This window comes from Pararge aegeria, chromosome 12 (assembly GCF_905163445.1).
Source record: "Pararge aegeria chromosome 12, ilParAegt1.1, whole genome shotgun sequence".
NCBI classification, from domain to species: Eukaryota; Metazoa; Arthropoda; class Insecta; order Lepidoptera; family Nymphalidae; genus Pararge; species Pararge aegeria.
In genome coordinates this window covers 18,160,155-18,180,590 of record NC_053191.1, presented here as the reverse complement: position 1 = coordinate 18,180,590, position 20,436 = coordinate 18,160,155, and the positions used below count along the sequence as shown (strand labels likewise).

General features: G+C 35.3%; 1 protein-coding gene across 1 annotated transcript in view; it reads right to left on the bottom strand.

The window, feature by feature from the left end:
• The window catches only part of LOC120628176, an 80,134-nt gene extending 62,744 nt beyond the window's left edge, over window positions 1–17,390 (bottom strand). The window contains exon 1 of the mRNA XM_039896417.1: window positions 17,286–17,390. The gene's annotated coding sequence lies outside the window, so the exon portion shown is untranslated. The remainder of the gene's footprint in view (window positions 1–17,285) is intronic.
• Between the last annotated feature and the right edge of the window lie 3,046 nt (window positions 17,391–20,436).

The window sequence follows — 20,436 nt, the reverse complement described above, 5'->3', positions numbered from 1 at the left end:
CACTTATGAAGCGTTGACATATATATGTTTACATAATTGTAAGGGTCGCCAACTTAAATCTAAAGCTACGAGGGTTCCAAAAGCGCCCTGTTCTAAGAAGAGTCCACAACAAACTTAGCCGGTTAATTTTTTTTTGTTATCACCATCTCACAGTAAATTAATATTATTATTTTTTTTTTTATAAAATAAATAATAAATAAATATACTACGACAATACACACAACGCCATCTAGCCCCAAAGTAAGCGTAGCTTGTGTTATGGGTACTAAGATAGCTGATGAATATTTTTTTTTTATGAATGAAATACACATAAATACTTATAATATACAGATAAACACCCAGACACTGAAAAACATTCATGTTCATCACACAAACATTTTCCAGTTGTGGGAATCGAACCCACGACCTTGGACTCAGAAAGCAGGGTCGCTGCGCACTGCGCCAATAGGCCGTCAATTATGCTATGGAGTTAGAGCAAATCACACCCAAGCTTCGTTCTATCGTTTAAGTAATCCTTAACATTAAAATAGGATTTAGAAGCTTATGTTTTATATAAACTTTGATACTCATATGCAGACTATCTGTAAATGGTAAAACCATCGCCTATAAAGACAGCAACCCTTCGTAGGGCACGCAAGGTGCTCGTCCAGCATCGTGCCGCCCTGTGTGATGTGTCCATCATCTGAGTCGCCCGCTCATGTGCCATCTGCAACCACAACGTTCAGACCGGAACACAGTATTGCAACAATGAAAAGCAAGGCTGGCGGCGGCAGCACCTCCCCGGACGAAGTCGGTGAAAGAATGACGATGAAAGAACTAAAACTTTTAATTATCTATGTAATTTTGTATCGCAGCAAAAAGATGTTATTCTTCGACATTACGGCCCACTACAGCGCACGGGTCACCTCTTAGAATGAGATGGGTTACGGCAGTAGTCTACCATGCTTTGACGGCTGATTGGCGCAGTGGGCAGCGACCCTGCTTTCTGAGTCCAAGGCCGTGGGTTCGATTCCCACAACTGGAAAATTTTTGTGTGATGAACATGAATGTTTTCCGGTGTCTGGGTGTTTATATGTACATATTAATATTTATTGGTTATGTGTATTATATGTCAGTAAGTAAGTAAGTATATGTCTTATATCTTCGTAAGTATTTATGTGTATTATATTCAAAAAATTATTCATCAGTCATCTTAGTACCCATAACACAAGCTACGCTTACTTTGGGGCTAGATGGTGATGTGTGTATTGTCGTAGTATATTTATTTATTTATTTTATTTATTTATGCTGACCAAGTGCGTATTGGTAGACTTCACACGCCTTTGAGAATTTTATGAAGAACTCTCAGGCATGCAGGTTTCCACACGATGTTTTCCTTTTCCGTTTATAGCAAGTGGTAATTAATTTTTTTTGATTAAAAACGCATATAGCTCCGAAAAGTCAGTTGTGCGTGCCGGGGCTCAAACGCGGTCTCCACGTAAGGAAAGCCGAAGCCTTACTCACTAGGCTATCACCGCTTACATTCTTCGACATATTTCTGATTAAATGGCTCAATTTCTTTACTTCATTCTATAGCATAGGATAACATTCAGAGCGTTATTGTGATCAACACGAGAGTTTTGTCCTTTATTGGTAACACAGTAACACGATCCGAGAATAAATTACTTTTATTTCATGTTTGTAGGCTTAATCTATAAACAGTTTTGGTAAGTCTGTCTGATTGAAGTGACTCTACCACGCACCAGTTCGGAAGGCAGACTTTACCGAGAAGAAGCCGGTTAGAAACTCAGCAGTTGCTCTTTTCCAACATTAACAATTGGCAATTTAACGTTATTTTTCCTACTCGTATGTTGCGATAGATGAAAACGGAGCTGGTTGCTTCCAAACAACCCTGCCTTAGACCAAAAAGTCAGTTTATACTCCAGCTGAAACATTGTGTACCAGATAATTTTATAGTGGCGGTGTGTGTCATTGGCGGATAGGTTTGCTGTATCCGCAGCTGAAGTCGCGCGATTTAACAGGTATCAAATAACGAGCCTTCAACTTTTCGAACTCACACATACAAAAATTACCATAACAATACTCAACATGATTTTAGTCTTTGAAAATAAACCTGTTGCGAATAATATATTATCATAATATTATATACTGACTAATTGGCTTATTATTAATAAAACTTATATAAAATATTATAGTGTGATAGCGTTTGCCCGCGAGTTCGTCCACGATTATTTTAGTTGGACTGCCGATATAAGTGAAAACATAATCTATGCACATATATACACAGTACACATATAGCTCCTGGAAAGCGCGCGGCGAAGACGACTCGAGCTTCACGCTTTTTAAAAATAAATTTCACTTTAATAAATATCCAAGGTACCCGGGGGATACTATGCCATTTTTATAGACTTAGAAACCGAGCTGAAGATTTCGTTTATATAAGTCTAACATGCTGTGATAGCGCAGTGGGTAGGAGCTGAACTTTACTTTCGGGGGGCCGAGTTAAGTGCGTTTTAAGTAATTAAAAATATCACTTGCTTCGACGGTTAAGGATAACATCTTGAGGAAATATGCCTGAGAGTTGAAAGAATGTTCTCAATGGTGTGTGGAGTCCACCAATCCGTACTGGGCTAGAGTGGTGGACTACAGCCCATAACCCATTCACTTTTGGGAAAAGACCCGTGCCCTGTAGTAGGACGGTCATGGGTCTATATGTTGAAGTCTAAAAAAAAAAAAAATGGTTAACCAATTCTTGTATCAGTTGAAATAAACTGTCAAGGATATAGCTAAATAATAAGTATTAATTATATTTTCTTTTATTATTGTGTTGGCCTTCCCAAATCAATAGTGATGACCGGCCGATCAAAAACATCGTAATTTCGGAATGTCATTGACGCAAGCACGCCGCTGTGGCGACGCTCGCCGGACCTTGTGACGTCAAACTAGTGATGGAATGATGTGGCTATTTTATCGACATGTTTTTTTATTTGGCATTCCAAAGAAAATGGTATTTTACTATTTTAAGAAGGCACACCATAAACCATATGCAAACGAGACCAACAAATTTTTTTGTCCTCTATCCGTTTTGCAACACGATGTTAGGTAAAGCAGCGAATCTTGTGTTTAGGGCTTATTTTGGAGAAACTACCTGGTGTTTTTTTTTGTGAGAAATTAAATTATAACATGCTTTAACGGTAAAGGAGAACATCGCAAGGGAACCTTTATGCCTCAGAGTTCTCTATAAGGTTCTCAGCCGTGCGAAGTCTACCAATCCGCACTTGGTCATTTTGAGAGACGAACCGTTTCTTTATAAAACAAAAACGATCAAATGATTAAGACTTTAGATCCGATAATTAATATATAAATTATTATTACTAACATGTGATAACACTACTGATAAATCGTATTTGTAGCTTATAGCTTAACATTTCGATACGTATAACGAAAGATTCTATTTATTTATTTCTCCAATGAGAGAGAAGTCCTACGAGGAAGAATCTTCTTCTTCTTCTGAGTCCTAAGCTGCAGGGCTAGCACGGGCAGGAGACAAAAATTATATCCCCCGATATCCCTGACAAGGAATATAATTAAAGCATCCACCTGCTAAAGCACGCGAATATGGAATAGGAGAAGTTTGCCTTCGTTTATTATTACACATATATTACTTGGATATTATTTTCACTTGTGCGCCAGTGCTCTGAGAGTTAATAAAGCTGTGAGAGAAGATTAATTTATATGCTTTACTCGGGGAGATAGTTGTGTCCTGCCCATGCTAGTGAGCTAGAGTTGTTACTTACAAATAAAATATAGTTATGTAAAAGCAAACTTAATGTCAAACGGAGTTAAAAGGATACGTAAGAAATATAAACACACTAATTGGGTAACTGTTAAATTCCTCATAGTGACGAAAAAAGTTTAGCGGGCCGGAGAAAACTTCGTGAAGGTTGAAACAAGACGGTTTGACCGTATACTTGCTATAGCGAAATTTATTAGCACTATTTAGTTTGAAGGCTTTTTGTGTGTTCCGTCTGATTATCACAAACGGAAGACGTTGATTTTATTTATAGGTAGGTAACCTAATATACATAAAAACATGGGGTTTTCGTTTCGATCAGTATGTACTCTGATGTTCTGGCGGAACGTTTTAGTACGCAGACCTATTTTAATGATTTTTTTTTATTTGCAGATCGCCCAATTCAAAATTGGTGAATAACTTAAATAGATTTTAGAATTTAGTGTAATCATAGCACTTCTCAGAGGCAAGTCACTTGAAAGAAGTGCAATAATAAACCGAATAATCTTTTAAAACTACCAACATTTTTTCTAAAATCTATTATAAGTTAGCCCTTGACTGCAATCTTACCTGATGGTAAGTGATGATGTAGTCTAAGATGTAAACGGGTTAACCTGCTTGGGTGTGCTACATTATACCGGAACGCAAATTGCTTGGCGGTACACCTTTGTCGGTATGGTGGTAACTAGCAACGGCCGATACTTTACTTTTTTTGATCTGTTATTGCCGTTCTAGTTTGTATTCGCTTTCCAATTATTACTAGCGTAATGCAGTAGTAACATATTAAATCAATGACATAATGTCCAAACTGTTTTATTTCCACGGCTTTAGCTTCAAACTACTAAACTAAGGCGATGGCCTATACAACGTGTAACGGAATTACGAAATACTGTTGAAGAGTGCATAAGTATATTTCATAAGGAATCACCCTGCAACAATATTAAATCAAAAGAAGCATTTTTATTTATCCATACAAACCGATTCAAAACAATCTGAGTGTTTACCAATGACAACCCTATTGAAGATGAAAGACCAACACGTGCACAGTACCCGCGCTACGCGACACGTACCTAATAAAGTGGCAGGTGTCACTTGATTTTACTTTTGCTTGTGACGTTAGGGCTTTATCCGATTTCTTTAAGTTAAACTATGGTTTACAATAGTGGCAATGGTTTACTCAAACCGATTAAGGTTTTAGTTTCACAGATAAGTCTAAGAGACAGTTAATAATGTAAAGCCTGAAGTATTAATTCGGTTTTCATTTACGCGTTGCGTTGTGTAATTTTAATGTTATAAAATGCGCAAATAGTTATGTAATTTTGCTAAATATATAAGTACCTACAATAACACATCATAAACTTTTCTAAATAAACATATCACAATCATAATCAAAGAGGTGTAGAGTAGACACCTTTATAACAAACATAAAAAATAATTATGAATGAATGATCATGATTTTTTACTCTGTAACGCGGAAATAATTTTACGAGACACACAAAAAAATACGTGTTGAGTAATCTTTATACATTTTTTTTTTGCTAAGGACCGTTAAATCTATACTAGATATTAACCGCAATTAATTCGTTGCATTTACACCATTAATCACGCCAGCACAGATGCTAACACAAGATTGTTTTTTTTTCTATATTAATCGTACAATCTTGTTTTATATTATTTTAGGCGATTTACCGATTCAGGTTTCATCCGTGTACAAAAATTCTGAAAATAAGCGATTTGTTTTGATTTAAGACATAAAACAATCATAGAGCAGGGAATCGTGATATTTTAAAAGATGTTAAAATTTAAGGTTATTTTAAACAGCTTAAAGATGCGGTAGTATTTTAGATATTTTTTTAATTTTGTATTCTTTTTAATATTTGTAATAATATTTATAATAAAAGGAAGACCTTGGTAAGGATGTACATAATTATTAAGTTCTTGACCGAGTTGTTTTGATTGTCTTTTATGTATCGTACGATATTAAAAAAACATTTTTAATTAATTCTGTTTACATCGAAGTTCAATTGAAAGTTTATTATTCAATATATTATACAAAGTCATACATTTATTAATATTTAGCACCTATCCAATCGCATTTTTTTAAATGTTTTACGATTTAAATACGCCAATAAATCAATCAATCAAAAATACTTTATTGCACACCAGAAATAAATACATAAAAGAGAAAAAAAGTAAAAGTCATTCAAATTTGTGTAACAAAGGCGACAATTCTCTGGCGATGGTACTATACATTTTTGTCGAATCTTAAATTATTTTAATGTAAAGCAATCTATATTTGAAATGACGACAATATATTTTTTAATTTAATTGCGATGCACCATCTACAGTGGATATACAATTTCTATTTCACACACACAGGACATTGTATGGATAAGATAATTTTATTCGTAATTATTTGGTTTAGTTTTTGACCACAACTGCGGCACTAATTTGTGTTTTTTTCGGTTACAAAGAAGCCTATGCCATTTTATGCAACTAATTACTCCGTAAACGTTACTCCGTTTTCCCGTGAAAGAAGGTAAAGTAAACAAACCCAGTTATGCCGTTTATATTATTGTATAGTATGATGTTACATAATAAGATAAAAAGTTACGTTTTTAGGTCAATCGACGTCCAACCTAGAGAACTATGAACTTGTGTATTACTGCTTCATGTTGACAGTAATATGTGAAAGTAATTAATTTCGATCAAATAAAGCGGCACACTGGGTGCAGCCGCGTGATTTGCCCATTAAATATATTCAAGTAACTAGGTATGTATCGCCTGCGATTTTGTCTGTAGATAAAATTTGATTTCTGTGAAAGTTACGTTTAACTGTGACAGTTCAGCCGTTAAAGACTAGGCCAGATATACTAAATCAGTATTAAAACTTGCGTTACAAAATCATAGACAGCAAATTAAATTGTATTATTTGTATACACACAAGTAACTAAACAAATATCTAATCTTTCCCATTTCACTCATCTCACTCATTCAAACGTGAGATTTTTTTCTCGTTCTAGGGAACATAAAAAATCGGCGATAGTCTAGTTAAGCCTTCGGTCATTCCATCAGGGGACCGTGTTCAAACCCCTGGACGCTAGCATTTTGGAGTTTTCTGCGTTTTTTAAGTTACTTAATTAATTAAATATGCTTCAACGGTGAAGGAAAACATCGTGAGGAAACCGGCATGCCTGAGAGTTCTCCATAATGTTCTCAAAGGCGTGAGGAGTCCACCAATCCGCACTGGGCCATGTAGTGGACCGGTAAGGGGTTTATATGATGATGATGATTGTTTAAACACTTTATCTAAGGCTTTTATTGGAGTTGCGTGCCGAGGTATGAATCTAAGTCCCCTCGAAAGTAAGTCCGAAGTCCCACCTACTAGGCTACCACAGCTTCCTTGACCTTGAACTGTTTAAAATTTTAGCCATCATAATGTCGTATATGCTATTTTGAAAGGTATATGGTAGATACCTATAATAGAGATCACGAGTCCGACCCCGGGTCGAGACATTTCGACCCAATATGTTATATGTTAGTGTCGAAACAGCAGTAGGCATATCGACATATGGTCTAGTTGTGTGTAGGTCAAATACGAAATTTAAATTAGAATCTTTAATTACGCAGCTTTTGGATACGTTGTCCTTCACATTTTGTGATTGATTTTTGGGAGTCTTTAAATTTTCGACCAAGCTGAAATTTTGTATTCTTAGTTTTGTAAGGCTAATTGAATTTTCGTCAAAGATGAATGCCATTCTAAGCTAGACAATAAAATAAATCTAGAAATTATAAAAGACCTTAGTCATCGAACCTTTTGATAAAAATAGTCATGGATTTGGAGTATTAATATTTTATAAGACGGTGCTGCCACGAAAGTTGGAAGGACTGGCGACTAAAGCGACGCAGGGAAAAAAGAAACAAGAGAGGAAAAGAAGGCGCGGAAAGTGACATCGGGTGTTTGGGATTATTTGGCGAGATTTTAAAAGAGAAAAGGAAAAAAGAAAAGGAATATACGAGTATAATAAGTAAAAGAGTAATAATTATTTTAAGAGTTTAAAGTGGAAGTATATTGTTAGCGTAATCGACAAAAATATGTGTTGGTGGTTATAAAAATATCTGAAATTGGTTTTTTATTTGGACTGGAGTAATTTTACAGTTTAGACAATATCAACCCCAAACCGACCAGGGCACCACAATGAGAAGGTAGTGAGACTGTAGTCCACCAAGCTGGCCCAGTGCGGATTGATGGACTCCACACACCCTTGAGAACGCTCAGGCATGCAGATTCCCTCACGATGTTTTCCTTTAACGGTGATTCGACGGAATTTATTTAATAAGTTGTTAACTCATCTTCGAAGAAGTCGAAAACCTACGGAAAATGTTTTACTAAAGCCTAGGTAATTCAAGTAAAATAAACAAAACACTTTAACTTAATAAGAACTCCCTGAAAACTATCAAAGTAAGTATGCTATAAATTTTGAAACCTAATCAGAAATAACTGACACACTAATGTTTTTTTGTTCACGTTTTTATTTCGAGTCAACTATTTAAAATAAAGTGGCAATAAATTATTGAATATAAAATATATCGCCCATATATAGAGCAAGAAATGTTTCAATTAAAATATATTAACATGAATCATATAGATCGGCAACCTAGCTTCATGCATCTCTCCATAGTTACAACATTTATTTTCATTTTATGATAATATTCAACCTTGACGCATGCAAATCAAAATTTTCATCACATTACTGATACATTTCGCAAAGCATTTGTTATTTAGATCATTTTCTTTTGATTTGCATCAGAATATAAATGTGAGAAGCGTTTATTATTGTTGTCAAGGTGGGCACCTTTTCTATTCAAGTTTTTACAAGCTTTAAAATAACTAACTCTGGACGTATCTTTAGGGTTCAAAATTTGTATTCAATTCGAGCACCTTCTAGCTTCCGATTGAGCTCAAATTCGAAATAACTTCAGTGATATTTTAATCCATAGATTTTGTTTTATTATGAAACCGGAAGCCATACCAACTCCTCAACTACAAAACCCCTCAAATACCCTTATTTTTCGGCTTTTTACATCAGCTAGTGTTATGTATAGTAAAAGAATACCGTGGCCACTACAGGGAACGGGTCTCCTCCAAGAATGGGGAAGAGTTAAGTCTTTAATCCTCCACGCTAGAAAAATGACAGTTTGTCGACTTCCCACACCTTAGAGAACATGATGGAGAGCTTTCAGGCATGCATGTTTCCTAACGATGTTTTCCTTCCCCAATAAAGCTAGTGATATTAAGTTGCTTTAAATGTACATGACTTCGAAAAGTTCGTGCATTTAGACGACGAAATTTATTTCTCTTTCGGTTTGGTCAGAGAACAGGGATGGCGGTATCAATACAAACGAGTCTTCACAATACTCCTCATTCTAAAGGCGACAATAAATACTTCAAGGTAAATGTGGGATTTTCCGCAAGTCGGACTAAAACACTATAGCTTAACAGTTTTATCTTAAAATAACAATTAGCTTGACGTCCTTATAATAAGGATTATAGTTCTGTAACAAAACGTACATAACATTACAATAATACTGTTTCAAGCACTGCTACTACTACTTTGGTTTATTGGTTGTCATGTTAAACTACGGATGGCGATCTACATATACCTTGTTTTATGAGAGATTACATCCAGAAAAATTGATAGCGCAGTGGATTGGAGCTCAACTTCGCTTTTGGAGGGCCGAGTTCGAATCCCAGGACGCACATCTAACTTTTCGAAGCTATGTGCGTTTTAAGTAATTAAAATATCACTTGCTTCAACGGTGAAGGAAACCATGCCTGACAGCTCTACATAATGTTTTAAGGTTGTGTGGAGTCCATCAATCTGCACTGGGCCAACGTGATGATATCGGCAATAAACCCTCATTTTCGGAGGAGACACGTGTAATGGGTTGATATGATGATGGCGTAAGGTATTTTTAGGTAAGTTTAGGTATTCTTTTGCTATACTGATAAATTATATAATCAAAGCATGTGTGACATTCACTTAACCATATAAGACTATACAAAGAGTATGTTTGTTTATTGAGGTATTAATAGGCCTGATTCAGTGGTTGCGGCCTACTTTGATGCCTTATATATCCGTTAGGCTGTCATCCCTTTTATTGCGTAGTCGGTTTGTTTTATGGATACCCGCGGTCACAAGTAATGCTAAGTTATGATGCGTTCTGGAAACTCTGCAAGAGTTTCATTTTGTTTTAATCTAGAGTTATATCCCGATCATGTTTGAGTATGAGCAATTTAGAAATTTATAACTGATTTCATATATGCTCTGGTCTGGTCTGGTCATGGTTACCACCTTACTCACAAAGACCAGAGGAGTTAAGAGTTTCCTATCAGCATTTATACTACCAGGGGATTTTATAGTCAAGGGCAAATTTTTGTTGAGAAAAAAACCAACGCATTCTTGACTTTAACCTTATTTATAGCCCCTTTTTGATACTTAGAGGTTATTACAGACTTAACAAGAGGATTATAGCTCTAATTCAAGAATTATAAGGGTGGTAACTAGCCACCGGAAAAGCGACCCACCAGACGTGCTGGGATTCTTATAAAAATTAAGCTTAATTTGCTATACTCCGCGAACAGCAGGAGAATCTGTATGGTGTAATTTATAATTACTTCAATCCGTATACTCCACACCAAACAGATCCTCGGCAATGTACCCTCTACGCACATTTCACTCCGAAACCGGAGCATCCTCAGGAGATGTTGACTTTAGCACAATAAGTCGCCTTTTATGCCTTTCGTACCCCTACCTATACCCTTCCTTATCTATCTAAGCCCTTCCCACCTCATGCTTGGATTCGAACTCGGCCCCCCGAAAGTGAAGTCGAAGTTCTATCCACTCGGATATTCCCGCTTAGTCAATAATATTAAAGAGCACTTTCGCATAATTCCTACATTTAGCTATTTGTGTTGTAGGTTGCCTGTCTTTCAGTCACGGCAATGTATTTGATCGTTATTTAAGGCACGGACCTCACAGGTCAGGACTTCACACGCCATTGAGAACATTATGGAGAACTCTCAGACATGCAGGTTTCCTCACGATGTTTTCCTTCGCCGTTAGTAATGTTTTTTTTGCTAAATTTGAAAACACACATAACTCCGAAAACTTAGAGGTTAATTGATCGACCGGGGATTGAATTCGTCGCACCGTCTAACTACTAGGTTATCATCGCTTAGAAGATATTACCTAGTGGCATTTTCAGTAGGACACCCGTACAATGCCGACCCCGTATATTTCGTATGTTTGCATCGTAGTTACGTATACCTCGCGAACTTTCATAATTCGGTGCGACAAGTTACGAAAGGATGAACAACCGGGCTTTAGTGGCGACCCACGGTATCGAATATCGATAACATCGGTGTATCGTTATTTTATCGATCACTGCTAATGCCCTATGGTAGGGCAGATTGAATTTCCTACTCTTCCCTGTTGATAAGGACAGCATTACTAAATTCAATCTACTGTCTGAAGATTTTGGATTAGATTATAATATGATATGAATATAAATTTTAGGTCATCATCATATCAACCGTTAAGGGGTTAAGGCCGCAGTCCACCACGCTGTCCCCGGGTAGATAATTGTGTCCTGTCCTTGCTAGCTTTATTGGTGTACGCCACCTTTCGGTTCAAAGGGGTAAGGCTGTAATATCATTTCAATCACAGGCAGTCAGCCTCCTTGAGCATATGATATCATTCCGGACTGTTTCTGAGAAGTTCTTCTTTGCTTCAGAATCATTGTGTAAGATCTGATCTCAGTTGTGTAATAAAAAATCAATTATGGTACAAAAAACCCTCTAATCACAAAGTAGTTGCAGGAAAATTAACTAAGTACCTATTAATACGTACGCACATAAAACGCTTCATAAACTCATGTACTCTTACGGCCAGATAGCTAGCTTTACGACGTAATATTAATTAGTTATTTATCTCCGCGCTAACAAGGTCAAGATTAAACATTACAATTGTGTCTTCGTTGCTCATGAGAAAAACACTTGCTTCCTTCTCGGACGACCTGACGCTTTGCTATTTCTTACTTTGATACAAATAAACGTAAAAAAGAACATTAAGTAAAATCTTTTTTGGAAATTAATTTTTTAAATGGCTGCATTGGACGAGTCTACCGAGTTCCTACTTTCAACTAAAAAAATAATAACCTTTTTTGCGATCCGTTTTTTTACATGTCTATTATATCATATGACAGAGTTTTTACTTTGACACATATAATTTGTGTACGGTGATATACTTTTGCCTTTTCATATAGGAAAGAAAAAAGAAAAAAAATTTATACAATAAAAAAAGTACTTGATCAATTTTTTTTTATGTCTAAAATCGTGACCTAGTTCTAACGATTACTGACTTGCAAGCAATTTAAAAACAACCACAAATTTAAATACACACTTTTTATATTTTATTCTTAGCATTATAGTGTACAAACTGTTTGTTTTTTTGAATGGGTCTGTTGGTTCAATGTTCGAATTCCCTCGCTCCTATGAGACAGATGTTTAGAAAGAACAATTTTTTTGGGATGAAAAGTAGTCTAAGGCAACTATATCTGTATGATTATTTATTATCTATCAACCACAGCACCAATCTTGTTGAAATATGGCAATATATAGCTTGTATATCTAGAGATTGACATGGGATACTTCTTTATTCCAAAACAGAACTAGGGCTAGCATACGCACCACGAGAAAATTATGTTTATCATTATTTCATCCATGACTGTAGAAAAATATAGTAGAGTAACGGGTAGAGATAACTATCTCTTGGCACGCATGATAAGTTTATTATCATTGCACAATTTGACTGCAAGCATTTTGCATCAGGACACCTTACGTCCTAGAGACGGACAAAGAACGATTTGTTCCTTAAACTAACTGATCCGCGGGATTTTTCTAGAAACCGAAATAACCACGGGCAAAGCCTTGCGTTCGTCATGTTTATTATTATTACTGAGGTTTGAGTTTTGCATTGGTTCTTTTCGTCATTGATCGACCACTGATACAAAATTGTAATAGCAGACTTGGGGTGAACATGTGTAACACGGGATACTGTAATTAAAATCGTCCAAAACGTAAACTCTTATTTGGCGTATTTCCCAGAACACGCTTATTTGCATGTCTGTTACCGAACTTCGTATCCGCATGATGTCACGCGATTTCATAAGGACGGAATTTATGTATAATAAAGCGCTGTTTATTTTGTACGCCGTCCGTTTATGTTCCTTGCTGTAAAATTGAGAAGAGGAGTGTAATATAAAATTTTTTAACTCCCGAAGCAAAAACAACGGGGTATTCGACGTGTCTGTCTGTGGTATCGTAGCTCGCGAACGAACGAACCGATTTTTATTATGTTCTATTTATTGCGTTAAAAATGGTGGAAAACATTATTTTTTCTCAACTCACTCAATATGACTATCAAATGAAAGGGCTTGACTTGTAGAATAATGTACACTATATTGAAAGTCAGGGTTTTAGTCAGTACCTAGCCACTGCCGAAGCTTCCCATCAGACAAAACCACAAGTTTGCTTTAATTGTACTACTTTTAACACCCCCATGCAAAAAGAGGGCTCTGACCTGTATGTTAGTTCTAGATAGAACTCAGTTCTTCTATTTCTTAAATTTGAAATCTAATCGTTATACTTCATTTTGCTTTTCAAGTAAGCGGCTTCGCCAGCGATTGCTTCAGTCTCTGAATATCCTTCTACAGTTCAACAAACAAAGGGGAGTTTAATGCCGTAGTCCATCACGCTGGCCCAGAGACTGGTGGACTCCACAAACCTTTGAGAATATTATGCAGAACTCTCAGGCATGCAAGAGATATTATAATAATATAACTTGGAAAAGATAGAGATGCAAGCTGGGATCCGAACTCGGCCCCCCGAATTCCTACACACTGGGCTTCCACCGCTTCACCGGGCTGATACTCGCGGTGAATTACTCCGCGCACATATCTTGTTGGAATTAATAAATGAATGATTTCCAGAACCAAAAGCAGTCGAAACTTTCTACTTATATATACTACCGATACTTTTCATCCTTTCAAATATCTTTATGCCTAAATCCAGTCGATTGTTTGTTTAATGAGTGCGTGCAGGAAGAACAAATATACTCATTTGCATTTATATTATTAGTTAGGATAAACTTTATCTAATTAATTACTTGCATGCTTTGGAACTCTCTTATAATAAATATAGTTATGGAATGAAACCAACTTTAAAGTGAGAAAAGAAATCATCCTCTATCCCGCAAGAATTTAATTTATCTAGATTATATATTCAAAATTCAAATTCAAATTCAATTATTTGCTTAAAACATGACAAAATGTTATACATGTTTAGCCGCAGTCTACGACATGTAAATCTTATAATTATATAAAATAATAATTTCCCTATAGATTATATAATGTATATGATGTAAAAAGAATCTTTGTACATATTTTAGGCTTTCTAGATCAAATTGGCTGTTTTAAGATGAATGTACAGATTTCACCGTCACCTCATTTCAGTGTACAAGTACTGATTGATTCTAGTCGGATCGTCTCTGGTCGACTCTTCAATCCGAACCTATGATACGATATATAAGTATACGATAGTTTCTTATTAGTTCCAAGATAGTCATTAAAGTTTGATTCTAGCGTTGTTGAATTTGATTGCAGACTTTCAGATATTATGTAAATTAGAACTCCTTGTAATCTTTGATAACTGAAAAAGCTACTTTGAGTTTAGTTTTGCCTTTCCCCTAGGTATTTTTGTTCCATTCTGCTCAACAAGAATGTACTAGTCGTTTCAAAATAGGTTCGTTTAAATATATAAAAAAAAATTAAATGTATATTTGTATCTGTTTGAGGTAAAGAACAAACAGACAGGTTTTAGAGTAAGCTTAGAATTTCGAGTTTGTCATTTTAATAATAAGGGCAATTGTTTTGAAACCAACATTATTACTGACACTGGTTTTATATATCTGCATCGATAAAACGGATTGTAAGAACTGATTGTATCATATTTATTTAATTGCTTCTTCATAATATATAGTTATATTTCTTGGTCTTTGACATCTCATCATATCAGACGGAGTTCAATGTATAATATGATCGTGAAAGTAATCATTTTATTTAAGTTGGTGATAACGTAGGCGGAGTCACGGGCGAATTGTAATTTATTTAAAGACTAGCGGACCCGCGCGAATAAGTCGACTTAAAAAAAAAAAGTTAATCTAAAACTCCGTTGCGCGGATTTACAACAAACATCCATCCATCTATACATATATTCTTACAAACTTTCACATTTATAATATTAGTAGAATGGTACGCATGCATTCGATGCTATCTGTGAAGAATTATGTCCTTGATTTCCGACAATATTCATCAGATCTTCATTAAAATTAGACAATACGTGCTTGGTCTGTCAAATAAAAAAAGAATAATTAAAATCGGTGCAAATTTAATGAAGATGTGAAGTAAAATTGATAAAAATTTTCATACCATATCCCGGAGGAAACTTATTGCTTATCGGGATAAAAAGTATCCTATATGTTGACCAGGGATATCAACTACCACTATTTTATTTAAATCCGTTCCGTAGTTTTCACGTGATGCCCGGACAGACAGACAGACAAAAATTAAATAAAAAACCGTTTTGGACTCATTATAAAGCATGCACCGGTCAAAATTTTCGATATATATTAAATGTACAGAAATCTTCCAGTTACAGTTTTATTATAAGTATAGATGATTATTAACATAAAATTATAATAAAATAAGTTATATCTAGAGATTGAAATAAAATTGATATACCTAAAATAGTTGTAGTTTAATGCCGGATATCTTGTCTTTAGTACTAGTCATTTATGGTAAAAAGTTTACTGTTTCCCAAATATACCACTATTGTACCAATAACAAGGGATACGATGTTTTTGTCCCTAGAGGATTTTTACTCCATATTTGAATTGAAGTGGGACTTACTCGACAGTAAATACTTTCAAAAGTAGAACCAAACCTGCCAAGATTTTGACAGTACTATGGGGAGGAGAAAATGCTATTTGATAAATAAAAGAGGAGACTTCCACCCTCTTTGCCAACAGAATATTATAAAATGTTAATGGGATAAACTACACGGTTAAAACCTTTAGATGAAAAATCTTCTTAAGAAAAAGAAACAAAACAATAAAGGTTTAATAATCGTCAAAACAATTAATTTTATGTTGTTTATTTTTATCCTATTCATGTGAAAGTTTTTGAAGATATGTGTATATTTATTATTAATTTGCGCATCGTCAGATTATCAACCGTGCAAAATATCCCTTTTCCTGTTTTCCGCAGAACAAAGTTGTCAGTACTCCTTACAAAGTCCTCCAGTCAAAATCGGTTTTATTCCAAAAGGTAATCGAGCTTTTCGCAAATTATTGTTTGTGAAACCTGCATTATTTATTTAAACTGGTTTTTGGTTGCTGTCATTAGAAAAATAACACAAGCTAATTCATAAACAGTAATTTCGAAACACTTCAATTTTATTTATTTGTGAATATTTCAACGTATAGGTAAACTTGATTCTTCCCACCAAACACGCATCTATAGCTAAGTAAACAACTTATGTATGTAAGTATTACGCGATCGGGCTAAAGTAGGCAGTAAGTAGGTGGCACTTGAAACTATGAAACAACAATGAATGATCCGGACTTGACCGGGATTTGTATAATCTGTGAATAGCAAAATCGTAATCCCTTCCCTAAATTCCCGAGTTTAGTAAATATCTATCGCTATGTAAATAATAATCGTTTATTTTTCATATATTGTTTAGTAAATTACAAAGAACTAAAGGCAAATATATTGTATATACGGAAATAATATACAATAACATAAAATATATTAGTACTTTTATATAGTGATTCATTAAAGAAATTTTCATTAAAAAGACATCAACGGGTTAAATATTTTTGGAGATTTTAAAGTAGTACGACGAAAAAAAAAACTTTTTTCTTTCAGACTTGCAATAAGTAATAAACAAAGCTTAATCATATTCATGTTGTATATTATTTCAATTAAATTTACAATAAAATTAAGTTAAGAGAATATTAAACCTTCATTAAAAAATTATGCACTTTGAATAATTGGAATTCAGGAATGAATAGAAAATTAACAACAGTTTAATAAGAAAAAATAATAAGGCTTCTTGAATCTTCTTCTTATAATTGTATTAGTTTAAAAGTTAACAATAATCGATAATCTTTTATGGATATTTTTAAAATAAATTAATTATAAAATACCTAATATTTTGGACATGGATAAAATGTTTTTTCCACAGTTAATGAATCAATCAATAGAATCGTGATTAATATGTTTTAGCAAAATCAAAACATCTTAATAATGAATCACTATATAAAAGAAACAGACTCACGCGTGCATAATAAAATGATAGAGAACTCACTTATCGCGCTCCGTCTCACACACAACACAGCACTGGTCTAAAAACACAGAATCCTCTTTATTTAATATTTCTGTGACGTCACGATCGTTTTTTTTTCACCTCCGAGTGAACCGCGGGCAGTTTGGTAACAACCTTATGATGCATCTGTCCCATTCTTATATACTTACGTTTTGAAATACGCGTGACCTTTGCCGCGACATCGCTGCGGCTTGCATTTTCATCTAAGTTAAATATACTGAAAATAGTAATAAATTACCGATGAGACATTAATAATAGTGTGGAAATCCGGGTGTTTCTAAATCGTATTTTTGAGTTCATGATTCAAATCCAAATTCAAAATTCATTTATTTCAAGTAGGCCTATTTTATAAGCACATTTGAAATGTCAAGCCAGTCTGTTTGTAGTGATTCTACCACCGTCTGGAGGGCAGATTCTACCGAGAAGAGCCGGCAAAAAACTTAACGGATTTCTCTTGTTCAACAACATTTTACAGTTTACAAACTTGAAACTTTTCCGTTCTTATGAGAGATGCTAACGGGGCAACCTCGCCGTTAAAAAATTCACCAATCGTATAGTAATCACGATTTATTACATGTGTTCAACACATTGTTTAAACTTATGCGTTGGTGGGTCCAAAATTACCTTAGAAATCATATTATAAAAGCATATACTCATACAATGGACTGAAATCAGCTTGGTCTGTGATTTTTTAAACCACTAAAATATGCAGTGAAAAGGTCTGTTTAAACGGAAATATCTACTCGACTAATGTTTTTGACGTTTAATTTTTTTTAAATAGAGTTTGCTCAGGAGTCTGTGTTTTTTAAAAGCACTACAAGAAGGCCCTTGATTGCAAACTCACCAAGGGTAATTGATGATGCAGCCTAAGATTGTAGTAGTTACGAGATTTGTTCAAAAGGCAATACCAGCAGCCTATGTAGACCTATACATAGGGTTGGGATTTTGTTTCCGACGTGTAATTCAATTTCCTTTACTTGGAGCTTATGTTCCACTTTTACACTCATTTAAAACCCCCAGTTGGACTGCTTAGGTTAGGAAATAAAAAACTTTAAGGTTCATCCCCCTCACTGAAATGCGCACTGTTGATAGACCCCCCCATATGGTTAACAGATGACATAAAAAGAGTCTCAGGGAGCCACAGGATACCAGCTGCACAAAACTGTAGTGATAGTGAGGTATCCCTACAAAAGACCTTTCTATAATCTGGACCTCACTCTATTTACTATTCAACTCACTTCGAGAGACGGGTGACGTGACGTGACGGGTATTGGATGACATATAGTATTGAAATTCCAATCAAGTTCAGGTCTACCAATAGAATATTATAGGATATTAGGTCATCTAGGTAATGTTACTAAGATAGACAAAAGTAGAGTTATGATTTTGACAGAATGTAGTGCTTCAATTAAAACACCCCTAAAGAACGGTTGTTGTAATTTTGACGACCTCTCTGGCTCAGTGGCGAGGGTTGTGATCTTATAAGCGGAGGTTCCAAATTCGAACGCATTTATATTATCTGAATTATCTCCGATGTTGTATGACAACGGCTGCGGAGTGGAAGACGTGACTTTGTTTGTTTAAAAACTTTATTGCATACACATTTTATACAAAGTTAACACATATAATACAGAAGAAACAGAATAGAAAATGGGGCGTGCAAAGGTGGTCTTATCGCTAAAGCGATTTCTTCCAGACAACCTTTGACACACTATTGAGCCTCATGTGCCTTAGTTGAAGAGGCAACCACGCCATCAGCGCGCACAGCAATGCTGTTTGGCGGCAGAAATAAGCATGGCGAAAGTATCTCTGCACGATCTCTGTCACAAATATCTCTACTACTATAATAATTTCCGGAATAGACAGCTTCACTTGTTCTATTAAGTAGACACCGAAAACTTCCTAATATCATAATCCGCAGCCTATTAACGTCCCACTGGTGGGTAAGCCCTCTTTCATAAGTTTGAGAGCATAGACCCACCACGCTGCCCCAAAGCGAGTTGGTGGGCTTTTACGACTATTACTTATCATAAGTAAGTTATAATAATCGGAACCGATGGCTTAAAGTCTAAATAGTAATTTTCCCTGCTTCGCGCTGGTGCTGAAAATTCTTTAACGGAAAATACACTATACTTCATTTAATTTTTGGTCTGACTAGGGATTCGAAACCAGGATCCTGTTGTCTGTACTTGTATCGTCATCATCTTGTGAATATTATAAGGCCTTAATAGGCTAAGTCATGATATTGTGCTTAGGGTATAAACTAAGTCAAAAATGTATTTATTCAATGGCATTTTATGCTTTAATTACATAAAGATGTAAATATGGTAGTGAGATGATGTCGATTATTGCATTCTTTAACTCAAAGTTAAAGCTACGAGGGTCCAAACGCACTCTATTGCAGGGGCAGGATATATTTTCTAAACGGGTTAAGGATAAAAATGTTTATCTTCTCTTAAAGTTTTATCTCCATCTCTGTGTTGCTGTGAGTACGGAGACTGTGGCAATGCGCTAGACCATAACAATAGGAAGATCTTCCTCCGAGCGGGTTTTTGTCCGAGGTCCGACCAGTCATAATGTCGGAGTTGTATACAACGTGTAACAGAATTACAAAATAATATTAAAGTATGCACAAGTATAGTTCATAAGGAATCACCCTGTAAAGATATTAAATCAAAGGAAGCACATTTATTTTTCCACAAAAATGAAATCAAAATATTCTAAGTGTTTACTTATGACAACCCTATTGAAAAAGAGAGAAGAAAAGCTTGCATTATTATTATACCTACGACACAACGCGTACCTAATAAAGTGGCAAGAGTCACTCATTCTAATTTTGCATGTGATGTTAGGGCTGTCTCTGATTTCTTTCAAAAACTATGGCAGCGGTTTACTCAAAATCTATTAGATTTTCGGTTTCACAGATAAGTCTCAGAGATGGTACTTAATGTACCTCTAACGCTGGTGTCGAATTATTTGATTTTCATTTACACGTTGTATATGGTCATTATTTGTGAGCACATGGTTAGCGCGATGAAGAATCTTTGTGGCGCCATCTAGTTAGATTATGTCGAGACTGCCAAACTGTGCTTTGGCATGGGCACAATGTTATCCCTTGTCAGTGGATATATCC